Source organism: Microcaecilia unicolor, chromosome 2, assembly GCF_901765095.1.
Source record: "Microcaecilia unicolor chromosome 2, aMicUni1.1, whole genome shotgun sequence".
Taxonomy (NCBI): Eukaryota; Metazoa; Chordata; class Amphibia; order Gymnophiona; family Siphonopidae; genus Microcaecilia; species Microcaecilia unicolor.
This window is the reverse complement of record NC_044032.1, coordinates 565,317,527-565,335,639: the sequence shown is the minus strand read 5'-3', so window position 1 is coordinate 565,335,639 and position 18,113 is coordinate 565,317,527. Positions and strand designations below refer to the sequence as shown.

General features: G+C 42.1%; 1 protein-coding gene across 1 annotated transcript in view; it reads right to left on the bottom strand.

Moving 5' to 3' along the window:
* The window catches only part of PDGFRL (platelet derived growth factor receptor like), a 128,917-nt gene that overhangs the window by 53,332 nt on the left and 57,472 nt on the right, over nt 1-18,113 (bottom strand). The window lies entirely within an intron of this gene.

Below are 18,113 nucleotides of genomic sequence, written 5' to 3'. Positions count from 1 at the left end.
CAGAAACAGCACTCTCTAAAGTCTGTAATGACCTGTTCCTTGCCAAATCCAGAGGCCACTACTCCATCCTCATCCTCCTCGATCTATCCGCCGCTTTTGACACTGTCAATCATGATTTACTTCTTGCCACACTGTCCTCATTTGGGTTCCAGGGCTCTGTCCTCTCCTGGTTCTCCTCCTATCTCTCCCACCGCACCTTCAGAGTACACTCTCATGGATCTTCCTCCACCCCCATCCCGCTCTCTGTTGGAGTTCCCCAGGGATCTGTCCTTGGACCCCTTCTTTTTTCAATCTACATCTCTTCCCTGGGCTCACTGATCTCATCTCATGGTTTCCAGTATCATCTTTATGCTGATGACACCCAGCTGTATCTCTCCACACCAGACATCACCGCGGAGACCCAGGCCAAGGTATCGGCCTGCTTATCCGACATTGCTGCATGGATGTCCAACCGCCACCTGAAACTGAACATGGCCAAGACCGAGCTTATTGTCTTTCCACCAAAACCCACTTCTCCTCTTCCACCGCTCTCAATCTCAGTTGATAACACCCTCATCCTCCCCGTCTCATCTGCCCGCAACCTCGGAGTCATCTTCGACTCCTCCCTCTCCTTCTCTGCGCATATCCAGCAGACAGCCAAGACCTGTCACTTCTTCCTCTTTAACATCAGCAAAATTCGCCCCTTCCTCTCTGAGCACACCACCTGAACTCTCATCCACGCTCTCATTACCTCTCGCCTTGACTACTACAACCTACTCCTCACTGGCCTCCCACTTAACCATCTATCCCCCCTTCAATCCGTTCAGAACTCTGCTGCACGTCTTATATTCCGCCTGAACCAATATACTCATATCACCCCTCTCCTCAGGTCACTTCACTGGCTTCCGATCAAATACCACATACAGTTCAAGCTTCTCCTTCTTACCTACAAATGCACTCAGTCTGCAGCCCCTCATTACCTCTCTACCCTCATTTCCCCTTACGTTCCCGCCCAAAACCTCCGCTCACAGGACAAATCCCTCCTCTCAGTACCCTTCTCCACCACCGCCAACTCCAGGCTCCGCCCATTCTGCCTCGCCTCACCCTATGCTTGAAATAAACTTCCTTTCAGGAAATCTAGACTGCCCCAATTTGACTGCCCCTACTTGACTGACTGTACATTTGTCCTTTAGATTGTAAGCTCTTTGAGCAGGGACTGTCCTTCTATGTTAAATTGCACAGTGCTGCGTAACCCTAGTAGCGCTTTAGAAATGTTAAATAGTAGTAGTAGTAGTAAATGGCTGCCAAAGATAGGTGCCAAAATGATAAATGCTAAGCTAGTATTCCGTAAAAAGCCACTATGCACGGAACAACATTTAGAAAATACTAGCTTAGCGCGCATTTTTGGACTAGATTCTATATATCACGCCTAAAAAATCATCACCAAAATAAAATTTGCCTGAGTGTATTCTGTTAAGTATGAGCCTAAATCTCCATGCAATACACAGAATATGCCAAGCATTGCTCCACATGACTAAATTTAGTTGCGGGCAATTACACCAAGTAAAACTTGGTGTAAATCCCACCACCTAAATTAAATGCAGGCTGGGTGTATTCTATAACAACGCACATATAGAAATTCCCATGACCCGCCCATTCCAAGCCCATGGCCATGCCCAATTTTCAACTACGCGACTTAGAATTTTACGCTCACCACATTACAGAATATGCTTAGACAGTTCTACACGTAAATTCTAATTAATGCCAATTAGTGTTAACATCCAATTATCAATGCTGATTAGCTTGTTAACCAATTAGCTTATGTGCATTGTTATGAAATACGCTTCAATTTCCACATGGAAATCTCAGCATGATGCCTAACTTTGGTTGGTGTAAATTCTCCAACCCAACTGATGACAGTTGGGTGCGCAAATACAGGTATTCTACAACATCGTGCTTAATTTCTGGGAATGGTCCTGACCCATCCATGCTACTCTCATTGCCACACCCCCTTTGGAGTTGCATGCAACAAAACTTAGGCACACATGTTATAGAATGAGGAAACTTCTGTAAGGGAGATATTTCCCAGGTAGTGATGTAACTTTGAGTGATGTGCCAGCCCATCCCAAGTGCAGGTCTGATAGTTTAGAGGTCATAAGGATGATTCTGAGTCACAGGAAAGAAAACTTAGAGATGTTGTCAAAGGAACCAGAGAGGCAGCAAGGGACTGCAGCTTACCAGTGATCCAAAGGGGTCTACATAGTCGAGGCTCGTTATCCTTCCTCTTTATTACTTGTGTCTACTTATAATCAAACTATCTACTACTTATCTAACTGTCTAACTATCTACTACTTATCATTTCTATAGCGCTACTAGATGTACGCAGTGCTGTACACTGAACATAAAGAGACAGTCCCTGCTCGACAGAGCTTACAACCTAATTAGGATAGACAAACAGGACAAATAAGAGTTAAGGGAATTACTAAGGTGGGAATGATAAAACATGGGTACTGAACAAGTGAGTAAGGGTTAGGAGTTAAAAACAGCATCAAAAAGGTGGGCTTTTAGCCTAGGTAAGATGGCCAGAGATGTACCGGCTCAGGAAGTCTATTCCAGGCATATAGTGCAGCAAGATAAAAGGATTAGAGTCTGGAGTTAGCAGTGGAGGAGAAGGGTGCAGATAAGAGAGATTTACCCAGTGAACGGAATTCCTGGGGAGGAATGTAGGGAGAGATAAAAGTGAAGAGGTATTGAAGAGCTACAGAGCAAATGCACTTCTAAGTCTATAAGAGGAGTTTAAACTGTATGCAGAAATGGATAGGGAGCCAATGAAGTGACTTGAGGAAAGAGCTAATATGAACATAGCGACACTGGTGGAATATAAATTGTGCAGCAGAATTTTGAACAGATTGAAGGGGAGAGAGATGGATTAGTGGGAGACCTGTGAGAAGCAAGTTGCAATAGTCTAAGCGAGAGGTGATAAGAGTATGGATAAGGGTTCTGGTAGTGTGCTCAGAAACCAGCATTATTCCTGAGTCTGCCCTCTTTCAACCTCAATTCATGTCCTCTAGTTCTACCACCTTCCTGTCTCTGGAAAATGTTTGTTAGCGGATTAATACATTCAAATATTTGAATGTCTGTATCATATCACCCATGTTTCTCCTTTCTTCCAAGGTATACATGTTTAGGTCAGCAATCCTTTCCATGTACGTCTTGCTACATAAACCCCATACCATTTTTGTCGCTTTTCTTTGAACCGCTTCAAGTTTTTTTTTTACATCCTTAGCAAGATAAGGCCTCCAAAACTGAACACGGTACTCCAAGTTATTCAAAATATTCCAAGACAAAAAAGTGTGCCATTATAGAATACTAGTTTAAGTCTACAGTTACATGCCTAAATTTAGGCTTGAGCACTTATGCCAGGCAAATGGCTGATGTAAATGATTGTGTCTAACTGTAAACATAACTGCAGGTATTCTATAGCCCATGCATGCAACTGCCAGGAACACCCCTGACCCGCTCTTGCCCCTCTGAGACACAAGCTCCCTTGCAGTTGCATGCTCTGGAATTTGCGTGATCAATTTATAGAATACCAACTAGGGACAGTTACATGCATAAACACTGGCTCTTTGCTTATGATTGCAAACAAAGCTAAGTCATTTTTGTAAAAGTTTTTTTTCAAAAATGAGATAATGATACAGATTTAAGATGCGATATGGAATTGTTTTAAAGTTCTTAAAAAGTTTATTAAAATATTCACAAAAATATTTTAAAAGATTAAAATAACGAATTGTCTCTAAAAATCATGTTGGACCTGTGAAGAGGCAAGGCAAGCTAAAAGATACTCTGGCTCTTATGAAACGAGTCGCTGCTGAGGTCCATAACTAATTATATTACAAATTCATTGGGAATGGATCCTCAGAAGCTTAGCTGAGATTGGGTGGCATAGCCGGTGGTGGGAGGCGGGGCTGGTGGTTGGGAGGCGGGGATAGTGCTGGGCAGATATATACGGTCTGTGCCCTGAAAATGACAGATACAAATCAAGGTAAGGTATACACAAAAAGTAGCACATATGAATTTATCTTGTTGGGCAGACTGGATGGACCATGCAGGTCTTTTTCTGCCGTCATCTACTATGTTACTATGTTACATACTAAAAGTTTTTGAAAGTAAGGCCAAGATGCACTAAAAAATCATTAAAGCCCTTCCCTTATCGATTCCCTTAGCAAATCAGTAAGGAACGGGCATGCATCAAAGAAAAGGAATGCAAACGAGCTGCTCGTTGTAGCTCACTTGCATTCTCTATTCCATCGTTAAACAGTCGGCCAGTCGAGCATACACAGAGCAGCCAAGCGTTATGCTGGTTGCTCTGCGCCTGCCAAGGACATCCTTTATGGACGTCCCTGACGAGCACTTGGCTTTCTTTTTTTTCCTTTCCATCGCCCCTCCCCCCCAGGTTGCCGTCGCCGTCTCTGCTCCCCCCTGCATTGAAATCACAGCTTCCCGCAGCCCCGGCCTCCCAGCCATCCTCCGCGCCCTGGGCCCTCCCTCAGGTTGAGGTCATCGTTCCCACCGCTCCTCCCCTCCACCCTCCGTCTGCCACCGGGCCGGGCCCGCCCCCACATCACTGCTAAAGAATTGTCAGAAGTACAAGTAATTAAGTAATTAGTTAAGTAAAAGTAATTAAGAATCTCCCAGCAGGGAAGTCTCCAGGATTGGATGGGTACTCGAATAGTTTTACAAAACCTTTCAGGGATTTCTAGTGGGAATCCTAGCACAAGTTTTAACTCCCTACTATCAGAAAGTATTCCACACTCATAAGCAGATGATCAAAAGCCCTGCGCTGTTCCAAACAGCGCTCTAAAAATAGCGCTGGAAAAGCACGGGGCTTTACCAGACCTATGATCAGAGATAATTGCATGCAAATTTAAGCACACAATTCTCTCTGATCATGGGGTAGAAGTGTGGGAGGAATCCTCCCGCACTTGTTTGATAGGTCTGGGCTGTCAAAAGCCCAGAGTTCCATGGAACCACCAGACCCCAACTACCCCCGCCCGAGCCAAGCGAAATGAGATCAGCCAGCAGGACCCCCAAGCCAACCCGACCCCCAGCAACAGGGGGCTGGAGGTCTGGCAGTCCTCCAGTCCCCCCAACCCCCCCAACACAGGTTCAGGGGGGGCTGGAGATCTGGTGGGTCTCCAGCCCCCCTAACCCCCCCCCCAACATCCCTCGGATGTCCTTAGTGGCCCAGTCTCCCCCACCTGGTGGTCTAGTGGCCCTTCCCCACCCCCCTACCTTAAGTTGGAAGAGAGAGGTGACCTCCTTCCTCTTCCATCGGTGCCACCTGCAAAATGGCAGTGCCCAGCCCTGCCCAGTGCATTCAGTTTCTCTGACTCATCAGCTTTGAATACCAGTATCTCTCCCAAATCTTCCTTGATGGTCAACAACTCATTGAATCCCACACTGGGTTTATGCCTTATATCTATGGGACATAAACAATGCCTATCAAAATGTAGTAGCTAATTACTTTTTAGCAGCAAGAGGGGTAATTGCCTTATTATGGAAGTCCTTAGAGTGACCCACAATGGATCCATAGCACAAGTGTATGAGATACATTCTCCTGATAGAAAGATTGACTGCTCTTAGAAACAACATAGAAGATAAATTCACCCAAAGTTGAAAAGCCCTAGACTATTCTTTGGACTTAGTATGATCAGTATTGTAGATGAGAACTTTTAAGGTTGCAGCTGAACCATGACATGACAACGACTCACCTTTGGGCCTGAGGGGAAGGGGAGGGATTCTAATCAGAACCATGATGAAAGCTATGTAATAGGAACTTGTGGACACTTTGTTGCATTCTATTATGTCAATGTTACATATTTCCTATTATTGATATGCAACTTGTACAGACATTTCTACCAAGTCTGCAATAATTTCAATAAAATTCCAATTTTCAACTTTAGAGAGACAAACTCTAGCCCACAATGCTGTTAATGCCAAATGTTGTTTATGCCACCAGGCTTGCTATCATATCAATCACAGGTCCAATTTTGTATCACAAAAAAAAAGGCAAGAGTAGAGGTGGAACAGGAACCTTCTAACAGCAACACAAAGATGGCACCAGAAGGTCAAGACGTAAAAATTTGAAAATGTATTGGAAGATCACCAATGTTGGGCCAAAAGGGTCATTATAAGAGCAACAGTTTATCACCAGGGACTCTATGATGGAGCACTATAAAATAACAGTGGACTCGACACAGAACTGTGTTTCAGCAAACAACGCCAGCTTCAGGAGTCACAAAGTCTAAACACTGTAGTGCCTAGCTGATATGTGTAAAATAGCCTCTATGGAGCAAAAATATATATACTTAGTAGAAAAACAGGAGAACCGGCAACTTTGGGCCTAACATTAGTGATCTTCCAATAAATTTTCAAATTGTTATCTCTTGACCTTCTGGTGCCATCTTTTTGTTGCTGTTGGAAGGTTCCTGTGCCATCGTTACTTTTGCCTTATTTTTTTTTTTTTGTTGTATCACATGTAAAGGCTTTTTTCCTTTTGGCCAGTATTATATCTGTCATAAATATTGTGTAAATCACACATCCATATAATATGTGCATTAATTTCCCAAATAGAATGCAATGAGCAAAAAAAAAAAAAGTATGTTAATGTCAATCACAGTGCAAATCTTCAATGCTGGTGCAATGCTACAAAACTCCAACACAGAACTGAGTTTCAAACAAATGCTCTTCATCAGGGAATATTCATTTATATCTGATGAATCATTGCATAACATTGTCCCCTTAAGAATGACAATTTTATGCGATGATTCATCAGATACAATTAAATGCACTGCTGGCTGGAGTCTTGTACTATTGCACCATATTATATGGATTTATGATTGACACAATATTTATGACTGATACAATACTAGAACAAACAGAAGTTAAGAACATAAGAATAGCCATACTAGGTCAGACCAATGGTCCATCTAGCCCAGTATCCTCCTTCCAGCAGTGGTCAATCCAGGTCATATATACCTGACAGAAACCCAATTAGTAGCAACATTCGGCTGAATAAGGGGCGTTCCTTGAGATTGCATCTGCAAAACATGAATCATGTCAGAGTACTACCCCCTAGCTGATCAATCTCTTTAAACAGATGAGTATCAGTCATTTTGATACAAGATTTTTTAAATAAATTGTGTAAAGTTTTAAAGAGAAAATTTGAAACAAATTTAAATTATTAATGACCTGTGACGATTGAGGTATGGTTAATCTCTCCAGTAAAGTTTTACATCGTGAGAGCTGTACCGCTGAGGTCTTTAAAACTACATATAAAATGTGGACATTTTATATCATTGGTATGATTAAAGTTTGCCTTAGATCTTCTCCCAAGCCCATTTCTAAAACAGAATTAGGAGAAGAAAGCTGTCTTTGGCATGATGCAAGTGCTATAGCAAGTATTAGAAGTATATTTGAGAGACTGAGACCATATTCCACATACCTGGTTTACAAGTGAGGTTACTATTGTGGTATCTGCAAAGTTAACCTATTTGGAGACACTGCATCCAGTAGAACAAAATGTAGGTAAGAAAGGACAGTGAGCTGGCACCATTGAAAGGGATGCTTTCATAGCATTCAATATCTCTCCCCAGCTCCCTGATCTCTGCAAAAGACAGCCCCTTAACGTCTCCATATTCTCCTGATCTGTCTATGACAAAAATATATCACTAAAACTTGAAAAAACTGTCTCCAAACATACCGTTAGGCAACCAGACTCTGGAACGAGAGCTTGTGGAATCAGGGAACAGTATGGCTGAATTTTGGCTCAATAAAATATAAACTAAATATTAGAGCAGAATATTAAACATCATAAGTCAGGAAAAAGCCTCCTAAAAGCCATAAATTGTGCATCTTATATTATTTTAACGAATACCCACAGGACCTAATCTCTTTCTGCCTTTATTCCATAGGATTGGGTCATATCAAAAGAAAGCTGTCTTCTAGGTCTCAATAAATTTAACAACGAGATAATTGGAACTTTGAACAAAATGTCCTGAGGTGATCTCAGTATTCTCCCAGGATTATGATGAGATGGCATCCCTTCACATAAATTAGATTGTGGAGAGAGCATTATACATGAAGGATATAGCCTTGAACTTCTCATAAAACTATATTGGAGGCAATGCAAAAAATCCATTATTGGAGCAATATGATCCTTAAGCCTCAGTCCCATTAAGACTCTGTCAGCAATATTCTGAACATGCTGAAGCCTATGCAACTGAGTTTTAGGAACGCACTGCAGTGACCTAAATGACTAAACCTCAATGCATGCATTACAGTGGCATGAGCTCCCTCAAAAGGTAAGAGTGCAAATCATGTTATTCTTAACTGAAAAGAAGAAGATTTTACAACATTACCATTATGTGAACACATTGGTAACTCAGAAGCCAGGGTGACTCCTAAGATTCATATGTAGAGACCTCTAAGGTTCTGCCTTGCTTAGATGGCAGAGACCTCTATCAGTTAATTTAGTGATAATATTGCCTATATGTAGGTGCCTAAAAGGTGCCTGTGTGGCACCTATTCTATAAAGGAAAGTAGGTGACTATTTCCCTTTATATATAATACTAGCTTAAGGCACAAGCACTTAATTTTAGTCATAGAACTGGTGCACATGCTCACATCTATGTGGTGGAGATACACATTTAATTTCTGTTATTCTATAAATTACACTCATTTGTCTCACCCATGCTGTACCCAGACATTGCCTATGTGTATGCCTACCTGTAAAATACAATGCTCTATAAGATGTGCACATGTTTACAGAATAGTGCTTAGATGGAATTTTGACAAATATGCATGAATGTGCACACAAATGCATATGCATGCCATTATTCTTATCACTTATGCATGCAATTATAGAATTATCCTCCCTAGTGGTTTTACTAAAGTATTGTATTGTGACCTGTTCATACCTTTGCAGTTCCTAGAACAAGGCAGGACTCTCCTGACTAGTGAGGTAATGGTGGGAGAAGACCTCTCTTGGATAGAAAAAGAGACTTGTATAAGTCATTGTGTCACTACGGTCCCTAGCTGGGCTGTCTAAATCAGAACCACAGAAGATCAGGGATCATTGGCTGGTTAAGTCAGTTCACCATGGCTAACAGAAGAGTGAATGGGTGTGAAAAAGTGAGCATCTCTGGAACACAAATGAGTACTATGGAGCCCCAGATACTGGAAAAGATGGAGAGAGTACAGATGGCATCTCTGAGATCAGTGACAAGGCCCCCCATCCCCTCCACAGGTTTCCCCACTCCTCCATAGGGCCCTATAGGCCTACGTGAAGCAATCTCTGGTGGTCCAGTGGAATGGGGTAGAAGTGTTCCCAGTTGCTCCTGTCCCTTGCACCTCCAGGTTCAAAACGACATGCGTGACTCCACCAGTGATTGTTTCAGGTAGACTCGGGATCAACAGGGGAAGGGTCTTTGAGAAGTTTAAGGGCTTTCGACTAAAGTTTGGAAATCTGCCTACAGGGGGTGGAGGGTCTGTTCTGCAAGATGAAAGTCATTAGTTATACAGCTTCAGCCTTTTAAGATGGCACTTGGGAGAACTGGACTGCGTTTCAATAGTCCAGTGCTCCTAGGCAGGAAAAAAAGACACCAGCTTTGATTTGGCATTATTTTTCCATATATAACACAGCTTGTGGTGTTCAACACAATCTGTGGTATTCAATTTACTTAATAATGAGGTGCTTTCCATGCATTCATGTGCTTTGCATCTCATTTTTATGATGACTTACTGGGGATTGTTCCTGCGTGTACCAGCTCCAATCTCAAAATGGCTGCCACTAGGAATCACACTACAGCAGCCATTCTGGCAGTGGAAAGAATATGGGCAGGAATGACGGGAGATCACTCCTGCCCTGACTAGCTATTAGCCCACCAGGGGATATACAGTAGGGGTGGGTCTGGGAGATGGGCTTGCTTGTTCTATTTGGCAGGGAAAGAGGGAGGGAAGAGGGCTTATACTTTCAAGCGGGAGGGAAAGCTAGGGGACCCAGCGTAAAATTTTGGGACCCAGACGAAAATGCACTGGTACTTTTGGCTGAAACCAAAATAAGGCTGAACACAAATTTCGGGCCAGTTTTGGCAGAGAAGCTGAAACTGAAAACAAAATTCCATCAGCCTCTAGTGTAAGTCACTGCAGGCTGCTTAATAATGTGTCGGAGAAGGGGGCTCATTCTATTCATGGAGAGAGGGAGAGAATGGAGGCTTATTCTGTGCATGGGGAAGGGGGGCTCATTCTCCGCAGGGGCTAGGCTGGGCCAGTCCTTAGCAGCCAATTTCGGCTTTGGATTTGGCTGAAACCAAGTGGTGAATTTTGGCCACAAATTCAGTTTCAGCTGAAACCAAAGAAACTGGTTTTGGTCATCCTCTAATTTGCACTAACATGCATTAAGGTAAAATGATGCATGATTTTGTAGTTTAATGCATGTTAGTAACTACTCCCCTAAATGCTCTACTGTACTATATTTGAGTGAATTCCTTCAAAAAGGCGGTAAATAAATCCTAATAATAAATAAATAAATATACTATAATCCTGAAATTCCAACAAGATGTGCCAAAAATTTACTTGAGATCATAATTGCCTTAAACATAAACACTTTTATTTTCTGTTTAATGGACATTCCCCCCCCCCCCCCCCCCCCGCCCCGATAACATAAAAGTTACAGAAAATGATCAGACCACACTTGCAGACTGATCTCCAAAGTTGATATACTCCAAAAAGAGGAAGCAGATGGATGTAATACAACCTAATCAAGAGTATGACTTTTTACATCTATGGCTGATATAACATATTGAATACAACCTGCAGCCAAAGGTATGCAATACAAATTAGCAGCTGGCACTTCTGGAGATATATTGCCATGCATCATAAAATCCCCTAAAGTCAAAAATGAAGGATATTCCATAAAAACATTGCACATTATGTACAATACACCATAGGTTACCCATTTCAGCCAGAATCCACATTAAACTGCTCTCCATGATCTATAAAGGTCTCCTACCTGAAGCACCTGACTACATTTCACATCTCCTGATTTCATACATTCCTACTCATTCCCTATGGTCCTTCCAGCATCAACTATTGCAACTCCCCTCTTCCTCCAGTATTCAACTCAATGGCACTCGTGAAACTGCATTCTCATATGTTGCCCCTAAATTGTGGAACATTCTATCGATTAGTATTAGATCACAGCTCACACTCTCCTCTTTCAAAAGGTCACTCAAAATCTAGCTCTTTTCTTATGATTTCTTTGATTAAAATTTTTTTTCTCTCTTTCTTTCTCCTCTTACGTTTCTTCTCTTTAAAAATTTGTATTGTTAACTGCGTTGATGCTTCTTTGCAATTAGTGGTATCTCTGTATGCCTCAGTGTCTTTAGTGCCACATATAATAATACAATTGCAAAATTAAACCCATTCCCCAAATAAACCAGGGCACATTCTGCTCCAACTGGTTATTTGTATCACCTTCCAACTAAAAATAGCACAAACAAAAAAAGCCACCTTTCTACTTCCATCAGTACATCATCCACCCTGCATCTCCAGCACACACGCCTGCCCATGAGAAAGTTACTGCCATGTACTCCTCTCCTGCAACTATCCTTATACGTTCTACAACAACATAGAGTGGAGGAGTACCTAGTCGTTAGTTCAGTGGACTGAGAGAACCTGAGAAACTGGGTCTGATTCCAACTGCAGCTCCTTGTAACTCTGGGTAAATTACTCAACCCTCCATTGCCCCAGGTACAGTAGTTAGACTGTGAGCACACTAGGGACAGAGAAAACACATGCATATAATAATTGTAAACTGATTTGATTGTTCCACAGAAAGGCAGTATATCAAATCTCATTAACCCCCCTACAAAGCCCTCACACACATTGGCCAGCAGAGTGCTATTCTGCACATAAGAACATAAGAATAACCATACTGGGTCAGACCAATGGTCCATCTAGTCTAGTATCCTGTTTCCAACAGTGGCCAAGCCAGGTCACAAGTACCTGGCAGAAACCTAAATTGTTGCAACATTCTATACTACAAATCCCAGGTCAAGCAATTCCCCATGTCTGTCTCAATAGCAGACTATGGACCTTTACTCCAGGAACTTATCCAAACCTTTTTTTAAACACATATACACTAACAGCTGTTACCACATCCTCTGGCAAAGAGTTCCAGAGCTTAATTAATCGTTGAGTGAAAATATATTTCCTTCTATTTGTTTTACACGTATTTCCATGTAACTTCCTTGAGTGTCCCATAGTCTTTGTACTTTTTGAATGAGTAAAAAATCAATTACTTCTACTTGTTCTACACCGTTCAGGATTTTGTAGACCTCAATCATATCTCCCCTCATCAGTCTCTTTTCCAAGCTGAAGAGCCCTAACCTCATTAGCCTTTCCGAGAGGAGTTCCATCCTGTTTATCATTTTGGTCGCTCTTCTTTGAACCTTTTCTAATTCCATTATATCTTTTTTGAGATACGGCGACCAGAACTGAATGCAATACTCAAGGTGCGGTCACACCATGAAGTGATACAGAGACATTATAGTATTTTAGGTCTTATTCATCATCCCTTTCCTGATAATTCCTAGCATCCTGTTTGCTTTTTTGGCCACTGCCACAAACTGAGCAGAAGATTTCAGCGTATTTTCTACAACGACACCCAGATCTTTTTCTTGAGTGCTGACCCCCCAAGGTGGACCCTAGCATCACGTAACTGTGATTCGAATTATTCTTTCTAATGTGCAGCAATATCCACATAATGCCACTAAAATCTGGGCAGATCATCTCAACACTGCTTGCCCTGGGATTGGTAGCATAGAATGTTGCTACTATTTGGGTTTCTGCCAGCTACTCATGAGCTGGATTGGCCACTGTTGGAAACACACTAGATGGACCATTGGTCTGACCCAGTCTGGCTGTTCTTATGTTCAGCACTATTTGGGTAGTGCCAGGGTAGTTTGGGGGCAGAACATGGGCAGAGTTGGTATTTACCTGTTAAGCAGGATGTCCTAACCTTATCCAGTTACTTATCTGGGTGTCGATCTGGATATCGCCAGTGGCTGGATACAGAGTGCCAGGCAAGTTATACCTGGATATTCCATGTCATCTGGTATCCAAAGACCAAAACATGTGAAACTCCCACATATATCCAGAAATGTCAATAATGCCTTCTATTATATTACTATCATGTATTCCATTACCATGAAACCCAAATGTCTTCTCATTTCCACTATTCATGATGTATTGTAAGCCACATTGAGCCTGCAAAGAGGTGGGAAAATGTGGGATACAAATGCAATAAATAAAATAAATAAATACCACTGCTGAATATCCAGGGATAAAAAACCTGCAGTGGCCAGCATTTAAATAAATGCTGATCACTGTTCACTGAATGTCAGGGGGATAATGAATAGTAGCATTTTTTTTAAGAGAAGAGATATTTAGGAAAAAAACTGTTTTATAGTTAGTATTTGCAAATGGATGTTCAGGCCTGCAGATGTGTTCAAAAATGCATACATGCAAAACTAACCCACTTGGAGAAATTGTCCCTGAAAGAAATTGTTTATCTTATGCATTATCTCAACACATTATGTAAGCCTCATATTTCTTCAGAACTATAAATGCAGCCATCTCAGCGATGGATCACACACACACACACACCACTTCTAGCAGAAGCAGGGCTGGATTAACACTATATTGGGCCCTAGGCAAACATATTTGTGGGCCCTCCTATCAGGATTTTCTCTTCCCCCTTACTCGCTGACCCGAGTCTGACATCACTGTACTACAGGATCCCCCAGTCCCCATCCCCTTGATGATGCATCGTCAGGCCCCTCTCCCTCCGCTGCATCTCCTACTCTGGTTCCCTCCCCCCTCCTCCCGACCTGACTCAATGTGCTGCTGGTGTGCTACTGTACACTGTCTTCTGCCTCCTCCTCTCTGGTGGCAGGCCACAGGTCCCCCTCTTGATGATCTGCTGTCTAACTCAGACAGCAGATCAGGAGAGGACCCACAACCATAAGAACATAAGAGAACATAAGAGTAGCCATACTGGGTCAGACCAATGGTCCATCCAGCCCAATATCCTGTTTTCCAAACAGTGGCCAAGCCAGGTCACAAGTACATGGCAGAAACCCAAGTTGTGGCAACACTCCATACTACAAGTCCCAGGGCAAGCAGTTGCTTCCCATGTCTGTCTCAATAGCAGACTATGGACTTTTCCTCCAGGAATTTGTCCAAACCTTTTTTAAACCCAGATACGCTAATTGCTGTTACCACCTTCTAAAAAGGAAAATCTTTAATAATTTCCAAGACTCAAAATAATGTTCTATTTGCCTACGAGAAGAAGAAAAGGAATTCCAACTACAGGCTGCCTGGTAAGTTAATGAAGACTATAAAAGACATAGAACCTTTCCTTTATGAACAGTAGGAAATCCTAACATAAAAAGATTTCTAGTAACTCTACCATGATTCTTATTAAGAAAAACAAAATGATCAATTAAATAGCCCGGGGATTCTCCATGAAAAGCTTTAAAAGTTAACAGAACCTTAAACTGTAATCTGGCCTCCACTGGCAACCAATGCAAACATAACATAAAAGGGGAAATAGAATCATATTTATTTGCCAAAAAAATAACCCTAACTGCAGCATTTTGCACTCTCTGCAGCTTAATTTTTAAAGATTTTGTACAACCAATTACAGTAATCCAATAATGACATTATTAAAGACTGTACCACTAAATGAAAGACTACTGGTTCCAAAAATTTACGGAATTGCCTACGTCTGGACTGAGTAGACCTAGTCACATCAGGAAAACTCAAAACTTTTTCTCCAAGAATATTTAGGGGTCCTTTTATGAAGCTGTGGCAAAAGGGGGCCTGTGCTGGTGTTGGAAAGTGTTTTTTATGTGCACCGAGACCCCCTTTTATTGCAGTGGGTAAAAGGGAGGTCTTTCTTTTTTAAAAGATATTTATTTATTTATTGCATTTGTATCCCACATTTTCCCACCTATTTGCAGGCTCAAAGTGGCTTACATAGTTTTGTAAGTACAGTTAGTCCTGGATGTCAGGTACAATGATTGTTGTGCGGAGATTAATTAAGGAAAGAAGTAAAGAGTAGAAGGAAGGTATTTATAAGGTATAGTAGATGGTGGGTTTTCAGCGGTGGATTAGTAAGGTTCTGGGGTTTCATTGTATGCTTTGTTGAAGAAATATGTCTTGAGAGATTTGCGAAAGATAGTTGTTTCGTTGATTGTTTTCAGGTTTCTAGGTAATGCGTTCCATAACTTTGTGCTCATGTACGAGAAGGTGGTATCGTGCATCGACTTGTATTTTAGTCCTTTGCAGCTGGGGAAGTGGAGGTTGAGAAATTTGCAGGATGATTTTGTGGCGTTTCTGGGAGGTAGGTCCACAAGGTTTAACATGTAACTGGGGCGTCTGCGTGGATGATTTTGTGAACCAGTGTGCAGATCTTAAATGCAATACGTTCCTTAAGTGGGAGCCAGTGGAGTTTCTCTCTTAAGGGTTTTGCGCTTTCATATTTAGTCTTTCCAAATATGAATCTGGCCGCTGTATTCTGGGCAGTTTGGAGTTTCTTGATGTTCTCCTCTTTACAGCCTGTGTACAGTGCATTGCAGTAATCAAGATGACTTATTACCATTGACTGTATCAGGGTACGGAATACGTATCTGGGAAGAAAGGTTTTACTCTTTTGAGTTTCCACATGGAGTAGAACATCTTTCTCGTCGTGTTTTTCACGTGGGTATCTAGAGTGAGGTTTCGATCAATGGTGACTCCTAGAATCTTCAAGTTTTGAGAGACAGTCAGAGAACAATATGGTGTGGTTATGGTGGGGAAGTTTTTTGTGTTATGTTGTGAGGTGAGAACAAGACATTGTGTTTTTTCTGTGTTTAGTTTCAGCTGCAATGCATCTGCCCAGGAGTGCATTATTCGGAGGCTTTGGTTGATTTTGTTGGTGATTTCATTTAGATCATGTCTGAACGGGATGGAGATCGTGACGTCATCTGCATATATGTAGGGGTTGAGGTTTTGGTTTGCTAGAAGTTTAGCCAAAGGTATCATCATCAGGTTGAATAATGTTGGTGAGAGGGGGGATCCTTGGGGTACTCCACATTCAGGTATCCATGGGGGTGATCTGTCCGTGTTCGTTGTTACTTGGTATGATCTTGTGGTCAGGAATCCTTTGAGCCTCCTATTCCGAAGTATTCTAGTATATGTAATAGTATTTCATGGTCAACCATGTCAAAGGCACTGGACATGTCGAATTGTAAGAGGAGTATGTTGTTGCCCGTTGCAATTGCTTGTTTAAATGAGTTCATTGCAGACACTAGAACAGTTTCAGTGCTGTGATTTGATCGAAATCCTGATTGAGATTCATGAAGAATTGAGTATTTATCTACGTATTCAGTAAGTTGTTTTGCTACTATGCCTTCCATAAGTTTGGTTATGAGTGGAATTGATGCTACTGGTCGATAGTTGGTTAGGTCCATTGTGCTTTTTTTTAGCATCTTTAGCACTTGCCACGTGGCCATTTCAGGGGGAGCACTTGCCGCCACCCATTGAGGTGGTGGTAAGGGCTCCAGCACTAACTGGCAGTAGCCAAGCAGCGTGCGGCACTCCTCGATTACTGCCTGGTTACAAAAATACAAATATTTTCTGAGAAAGTTGGAGAACCTTGAGAATTATACAAAACAATTGAAACAGGCACAGGTTCAATTGTTTTGTATAATTCTCAAGGGTCTCCAACTTTCACTGAAATAACATTATTTAATCTGCTGATTTATACAGGGGCATCAACACCTCCTTTCTTCTGCTGGTTATACTCCTCTATATGCAACCTAGCATCCTTCTGGCCATGGCCACTGCCTTGTCGCAATGTTTCATCAACTTCAGGTGTTATAATTCCTGAAGTAGAGGGTAAAATCTGCCCTCCAAGAGAGGCTGTAGACAGCAGTGATATTCCAACCGCTGTCAGTGTCTCAGGAGTTGTTATATCTCGGCGTGCTGGAAGAGCAGCTGGGCCTGCCGGACTGAGTGAAGCGTCAGTCTCCAATTCAGGGCTCTTCCTCATGCCCTGCTGAATGGATATGCCTGGAACAACATTCTGGCACATCAACTGCAGAATCTCTACCTGATGAAAAGGGGACACAAGCGAGCTGGAGGGAGCCCAAGACTTCCCCTTTCACTTAGGCATAATAATAAAAAAGGGTAAGACACCCCTATGGGCTAAGAAAATTAGAAACAAATGGAACTCAGTTCTTCAGGGTCCTTGCCGGCAGCCACCTTGCCCCCTCCCATCTAATCAGACTCTAATCTTATTTAGTTTTTCCTCTAATGACTGTTGAAATGCCATATTCCAGGAATCATGCAAAATAATTAACTGAATATCATCTGCATAAAAATATGCATGCAAACCTAAGCCTTGGATCAATAGCACCAAGGGGGCTAGAAAGATATTAAACAATATGGGTGGCAAGATACAGCTCTATGGAACACCAAATGACAGTGGCCTGGCCTTTGGCCTGGATTGGTCACTGTCGTGGACAGGATGCTGGGCTCAATGGATCCTTGGTCTTTTCCCAGTGTGGCATTACTTATGTACCTATACAATCCATCCAGTCTGCCCAACAAGATAAACTCATTTTACATGGTATGCGATACTTTATATGTATACCCAAGTTTGATTTGTCCTTGCCTTTCTCAGGGTACAGACTGTAGAAGTCTGGCCAGTACTGTTCTTGTACTAAAAGTTCTGAAGCTAACGTCGAAGCCCCTTAAAATTTACACTGCAGCCCATCTCTATCTATTCAGTCAAGATCAGGGCATAGACCGTAGAAGTCTGCCAGCATTGATTTTGCTTCCCAATTACCGTTGTTGCCACCCAATCTCCACTAAGATTCCATGGATTCATTCCTTCTAAACAGGATTCCTTTGTGTTTATTCCATGCATGTTTGAATTCCATTACCAGTTTCATCTCCACCACCTCCCGTGGGAGGGTATTCCATGTATCTACCACCCTTTCCATGAAAAAATGCTTCCTGAC